We start from the raw sequence: 7,577 nt of genomic DNA, 5'->3' as shown, positions 1-7,577 counted from the left end.
TTTTTTTTTTTTTTTTTTTTTTTTTTTTTTTTTTTTTTTTGCTGTATACAGTCACCCCATTCAAGACTGCAACTCTCTGAGGAGGTATTGAAAGAAGGTTTATAGTATCTATTGTGGCAGTTTTGAGTTCTTAAGAGAACTCAGCATGTCCTTCAGTCAAGGGGCTCTGGGTCTGACAGCTGGTTTATGTCTGCAAGCTGGAGAAGAGGCTATGACTCTCTGTCTAGTGACTTTAGTCAGACTTCTGAGCACCAGACCTAAAGTTTTTCCTATTGTATGAATCAAGTAATATTTAGTAGACTTCCCATCTATTTTGTTCCTACGTCCCTATACCAACTACCTACTGCATTAGAGTTCTCCAGAGAAACAGAAAGAATAGGATGTGTGTATATATACATAGGAAGAGATTTATTATAAAAAACTGACTCACATAATTATAGAAGCTGGCAAGTCCAAAATTGGCAGGGTGGGCTAATAGGCCAGACAGGCAGGAAAGGGATCCAGTCTGAAGACAGTCTGCTAGAGATTGCATTCTTGATTGGGAAACTTGGTCTTTTTATTCTATTCAGGACTTCAACTAATTGGGTGAGGCACACTCATCTTTTGGAGGGCAATCTGCTTTACTCCAAGTCCACCAATTTAAATGTTAATCTCATCCAAATATACCGTTGCAGACACACCCAGAATAACATTTGCTCAGCCAAACTGACACATAAAAGTAACCATCAACAGCTACTATCAATGATCCCTGGTGGTCAAAACATTCTGAGGGCTGTTTTGTCCCTGCTGTGTATTATGTTAAGTGCATCCGCCTTGTTTCTAGCAACTGAACACTGCCATTTGGCCTCTGCTACTCTACATCCCTTCAAACCCAATGAAATTAATGAACAGCATTGAATCAATGACAGCATCTTCTACCATTATACCCACTAACAGAGAACAACCACCACAGAGATTTTCAAGAATATGGATGATCTCTTTAATGTATTGCTCAATACCTTAGTGAAGGAGTGTCCGCTGGGTCCTCTTCAACCATACCGTAGGGGGCAGTAGTGGGTGAGCGAATTTGAAGGTCACACACAGTGTATTTACCCCAACATTTCTCTCTCCCTAAATCTTTTAATTTCTTTCTCTACATTATGCCAAGGAAGTTCTGGGATTTGAAACTCCTGATATTCAGGTCACTGTTGAGTCCAAATAAGCAAATTCTTAGTACAAGTTACCACATTAGAGAACCCCTGATAAGGACACCCATATCAGTCATTTGGCTGTTATATTCTGCTTTCTTGGGTCTAATGCTCTCCATTCCACACATATTCACTGGGTTTCTGCCTATATAAGTTAGAAAAATCTTGCCGTTATCTTGGATGATAAAATCTTTCCTTCAGGATCAGACTCTGAACTTGTTTCCTTGTAATACGCAGGATCTGACTCTAGTTATAGGCCTAGTGGCAACAAGGAGCAGTGGCATAGATCTTGAAGAGCAAAAGCGACTCCTTGAAAAGCACCTGCCTCAGGTGAGGTTGTTACACAGACTTTAAGCAAAGGAAGCCTAATCTCAGACACGGAATGTGAAGACAAGGAAGGTTCAGAGTGACTTAGGGGTTAAGATTTTCAACTTCCTCTAAGCCTGTGCAGATGTCCTCATCCCAAGTCATGGAATCAGACACTGTCCCAATTCTCATCCAAGCTTTCAGTGGAAGACATAGACTGTGAATTCAATTTACATTTAAATTCTGCAACCCTCACAAATATTGTGTCTGAGTTTGCAGCTACAAAAGATTTGAGGTACTTCTAGGGCTGCCATGGACTCTCCCTAACCAGGACTTGAGCTGAGACTTTGAAGACCCGAGTATGTCGTTTTCTTTGTGTAAGCACTCCTGCATTCTTAGAAGAAAGCATCCCACCCCACAGAGCTCGAAGTCCTCATTATTCCCAGCAGCCACTTGATCTCCCAAGGCACCTGCTTCAGGAAGTTGTTCGTCACAATAATCTGCAGCCAATAATTTGATTAATCAGTACCGCTCTGTGCCATGGGTTACCAGCATCCCATTGCCATGACAAGAAGCTCAATATCACATTCAAGTCTAAAGACGTATCCAAACAACTGCAAAAATTGCATCTTTGGGCATCTGTTTCCTGAGAATTCTGGTACCAATTTCTGTATCAGTCAGGAGACACAAACTCTACTGATTACTCTCACAGAGAGAATTTAATATAAAGAATTGTTACCCAGGTATTAGAAAACTGGAAAAGCAAAAGTAATACTGTAGTAAAAACATAGAAAGCAGTTACCAACCTGACGGCCGGAAGAAAGAAGAGCTTGGGATTAATAAAATTTGGTAGCTTGGATAAAGGGTCCCATGGAGCTGGGACAGGAAAGGCATCTGCAGGCTGTTACCAGTATGTCTGAAGAAGCATAATGAGGCTGGTTCTGAAATTGTGAGGAAAAATGTAAACTTGAACCAGCTGCTCCCATAGGAAATAATTCTGTCATTGCCAGAGTGAGGAACTGTTGTTTGGGTGACACTGACTGTAACAGGAAGCAAAAGAGAAAAAAAAGAGCAAGATCCTTGCCACTCCTCTAGAGTTCCAGTCTCCCTCTAGTGCCTCCTGTTGGCAGACAACAGAAGGCCAGCTGGCAAAGAAGAAACCATTTGTGGAGTCCCAGCCTGGGCATCATAGAGCAGCAGCATTTGAAGCTAAGAAACTATAGCTTAATAGCTGTGTGTGTGTGTGTGTGTGTGTGTGTGTGTGTGTGTGTGTGTGTCATACTTCAGCATGCATCTCTGGACGATAACTCCCTAATACTAATACTCAGGTCATATTCAAAGTTCCTCCAATTGCCCCCCAAATATCTTTTTAATTTTTTGAAACACCTTTTAGTTTTTTTAATGACATTAACGTTTCAAAGAATGTTCCATTCTCTGAATTGTTTTCTCTTATATCGTTTAACCAGTTCCTCTGTTCTCTATTTTCTGCTAATCAGAATTTAGCTATGAAGGCTAGATTATATTCAAGTTAAAATCCTTAATGCATCATATAATGTCAGACTGTTATATCCTTGGTAATATTGAATTTCCTTACATGTTAACAGAGCATTCCCCAAATGTCTCCATTTCTTAAGAGTGTGTTTTATTTCTAATACAGAATACAGGCATGTGGGAAATGGAAAAAGCACAGTGAAGGCCGTGCCCCCTACCTCATTTCTCAGCCCCACATATCCTCTCCAGAGGCAGCTGCTGTTACCACACTATCTTTAAAGAGATAGTTACACATAAACTCTGTGTGTGTGTGTGTGAGAGAGAGAGAGAGAGAGAGAGAGGGAGGGAGGGAGAGAAGCTTTATTCTTCATAAGCAATAGCACGCATAAGGATTTTTTATTTTATTACAAATTTATTGTTTTTTATTTTTATTAAGTGAATAAGACATGTAGAGAGCTAAGTGTCTTCTGAGTGTTATTTCAAAGCAATCTGTAGAAGTCTTTTGAAATACAAGATTTAGAGAAATTAGTCTCCTTTCACTGCACAATAGCAGATAGATTAAAAAAGAACTTCCTATCCACTAGCTAAATCTCACCTATGCAGTTAAATTATGCCTTGTTTCCTCAGTCTGGGAGTTCTGTTTTTCTTTCCATTATTTCTCATAATCCCCCCTCAAATTATGCAGGCAAAACGTGGCAAGGCCTTGGTTTCTTTACTCATTCCCATGCTGCTCTCTCTCAGAGCTTGATTCTGCAAATCCTTAGACTTTCCTAGCTGGGCATGTCCCTGAAATCAAATGTCTGTTCATTTCTGGTCCCCACACTGACTTGAAAAACGTCATCAAGAGCTTTTTGCATTAGACTCCAAAATGTCTCTCCAACTGAAGTCCCTCGAGTTACATCTGGAAAGTGGTTGGATCTTTTCTGGGTCATTTCCTGTTGAACATAAGTGATATCTATTTTGGTCTGACTTCATTTGTGCTGGGACTTTTGCAGGCCCGGGGCTTTAACTCTCCTGAAACCTTAGGCCAAAGGAGCCTCTCTGAATTCTCTGGTTTTTTTCCTTCCTGCAAAGACTGATTGAAGTCTTCCTGCGAAGATTTTGTGGAAGCCCTTGTCCCGCTGACTGTGGCCCCAGTAGAAGAACTTAGGGCTGGACAAGGGCTGCGCTCTCATCGCACCTCTGGCCCCTGCTCACTGTGTAACCTTGAGAAGATGGGCTGCTTCTGTGCCTCCATTCCTTCAGCTGTATGATGGGAGAAATACTAGTCCCAAACTTGGAAGAATAGAACAGAATACTCTGTGAAATGTTTTTTATTAACAGAAATTATATAATTGTGGGGGGGGGGGTCACTATTATTAACTCTCTCAACTCTCTGACACATCCCCAGATCCAACTCATCTATCAGAGCAAAGGAAGAATTTCCAAGAACTGCAACACAGTATATTCTGTATTTTTTTTCTTAATTTTATTGAGGGGAAGGGTATACAATAAATACTAGATTCCCATGGTTTAAAAGTCAAATTATTCCCAGGCGCCTGGGTGGCTCAGTTGGTTAAGCGTCCGACTTTGGCTCAGGTCATGATCTCATGGTTCATGGGTTCGAGCCCCACATTGGGCTCTGTGCTGAGAGCTCAGAGCCTGGAGCCTGCTTTGTATTCTGTGTCTCCCTCTCTCTCTGCCTCTCCCTTGCTCACACTCTGTCTCTCTCTCTCAAAAATAAATAAACATTAAAAAAATTTTTTTTAAGTCAAATTATTCGAGGAGTGCCTGGGTGGCTCATTCGGCTAAGTGTCCAACTCTTGGTTTCAGCTCAGGTCATGATCTCACGGTTCATGAGTTTGAGCCCTGCATCTGGCTCCACGCTGACAGTGCAGAATCTGCTTGGGACTCTCTCTCCCTCTCTCTCTGCCCCTCCCCCACTCTCTCTCTCTCCCCAAATAAATAAATAAACTTTGGGGGAAAAAAAAAGATTGGGACCCACCTTACATTTATTAAAAAAAAAAAAAAAGCCAAATTTTCCCATACTGTGAAAAATAACTCTTCCTCTTAACAGTGTTTTCCAGTTCCCCTCCCCAAAGACAACTTCTTGGGTCACAATGTTTTGTCTATCTTTCTTGAGACAGATTATGCTTATACATCCTTGTGTGTTTGTGTGCATTTTCCTCACCTTTTTTTCTTTTAACTTGGATGATAGCAAACTATACACACTGTTCTGCTCCTTGTTTTTCCCCCTAAACAACGTACCTTCCAGATAATTCCATAGTAGTACATAGAGCTCTGCCTCTAGGTATGTATGCATAATGATTAATTATTTAATTAGCTTATTTAATTAGTTCCTTATGGCTAGCCATTTAGATTGTTTAAGTCTTTTATTAGTTCAAACACAGTTGCAATGAATAACTTCATGCACACTTCCAGGATGAGTTGTGGAAATAAAACAGCTGTGCCAAAAATAAACTGTATTTTCAATTTTTACAGATCTACAAACTTTCCTTGCAGTTCAGCTATCATCTTGTCTGATTCTAAGTGACATAGTACCCAGGGCAGCCAACACTCACTCCAACGTCACGATCTTTCTGTGGAATGGCAGCAAGTTCTCTCTTTCAGCAGCTGTCTCCCCAGTGCTGCCACATTAGCAAGACCCCATCTGGAATTATCGCATCCTGGAGAACTCCACAGCCCCAAAGCCCCTTGTTGAAAGTAAACATTGACAATCTGGGTCTTGGCCATTAGCTATTTGGAATGATTCATTAATCATTTTTAACCCTCTTTTGTACCAAAATTGGAGAAAGGAAAGGGTGGAAGAAAAGGCAAAAAGAAAGGCCAGGAATGCCTACATTTTAATCATGGATGGAAGTCAAAAGATTGTGGACTTTCTTTGTCTTGATTCCACAACTCACTACCACAAGTCACTGAAGGACTCTGCCCTCTTTGTCTGCATGAAGACATGAAATGAAATGAAAACCAAAGACCAAATTATTCCTCAGGACCTTCCCTCCTTTGAAGATTCAGATGCAGTGTAGCTCAGGGGCACTTGTTCTCCCAAGTTCGCCATATTGAAAAGGCAAGAGATTTCATAAATCTGTTGAGAAGACATTTAGACAGTGGTGTGCTGGTAATCAGGCTGCAGGCTGGGTTGAAGGAAGAGAGTCTTGATTTCTAGCCTTTGCTGATTTCTGTCTTGTAATTATTCCCATTATGACAATTACAAACTTAAGATATGTCACTTAACTCAGAATTGGAAAGGGAAGCACAGAATTGGTTGCTGTCTCCGGCTAACCACTAGTTAGGAATTCAAAGAAAGCATTTTCTTCAGACTGTTCTGTGTTGAGAGGCCCTTCATGAAAGAGAAGAGATTTGGGGATGCCTGGGTGGCTCAGTTGGTTGGGCATCCAACTTCAGCTCAGGTCATGATCTTGGGGTTTGTGAGTTTGAGCCCCGTGTTGGGCTCTGTGCTGACAGCTCAGACACTGGAGCCTGCTTCAGATTCTGTGTCTCCCTCTCTCTCTGCACCTCCCCCACTTGTGTTCTGTCTCTCTCAAAAATAACATTTAAAAAAAATTAAGAAAGAGAAGAGATTTGAAGTAGGCACTGAAGGATAGTGCTGTAGGAGTCTTCCCATGGTAAGTGACAGGAACAATTCACACCAGCTTAAAGAAAGAGAATGTGAGAATGTGAATGTTGTAGCACAATATCTGCACAAAGGTTTTCAATAATGTAGTCAGAGCACTCCTCCCATCTTTCAGTTCTTACATCTGCTTCTATTTGTATATTGATGTCATTGACTCCTCCTTCAAGCAGGCTCCCTCCAAATGGCAGAAAAAATGGCTAGTGCAGCCCAGGGCTGTATCCTTACAATTAACAATTAAAAAGAAAAGCAGTACTCCTTTATAGAAATCACATGGAAAGACTGATTATCTCTGCTTGAGTCTCATGCCCACCATTTGGACTTTTAACTGGGCACAAAAGGAAGGGGTACCTGGTCCACATTCCCCTGCCCCTGCAGCTAGAGGGCAGGGAGAGTACTAAGATGGACCACTTTTTCTCTACTGCCCAATACACATGAGAATCACCCAAATAGAATTCCCCAATGGACAGAGGAATAATGGGCAGGTAAAAGCCATGAATCTCTAGTAGACATATGGGTAAAGTTGTGGAGAGGCAGAAGAGGGGTGCTAGTTAGAGGGAATTGCATAAATGGAGGTACAGACACATAAAACTTGAAGGAGTAGTTGGGAGTCTGCAAAAAGATGACTCTGACCAAAGAAGAGCTACCCATAGGGCAGTAGTTCTCAATGGAGGGCGATTTTACCCACCTTGGGATATTTGGCAATGTCTGGAGATATTTTTGGCTGTCACAACTGGAGGTGGAAGGATTGCTGCTATCATCTGTAGAGTAGAAGACAAAGATCCTGCTAAACATCCTACAATGCACAGGATAATCCCCCCCAGTGAAGACTTACTGAGCCTCAGATGTAAGTAGTGCAGGGATTGAGAGATCCTGACACAGGAAAAATAGAAGTGTCTAGGAAGATGTCAAACCACAGAGGCTTCCAGTTAGTGAGGCTACAGAAAGGCTGACGGGTTGAG

This window comes from Herpailurus yagouaroundi, unplaced genomic scaffold, assembly GCF_014898765.1.
Source record: "Herpailurus yagouaroundi ecotype Mexico unplaced genomic scaffold, PumYag 29, whole genome shotgun sequence".
Taxonomy (NCBI): Eukaryota; Metazoa; Chordata; class Mammalia; order Carnivora; family Felidae; genus Herpailurus; species Herpailurus yagouaroundi.
This window is presented reverse-complemented; position numbering follows the sequence as displayed.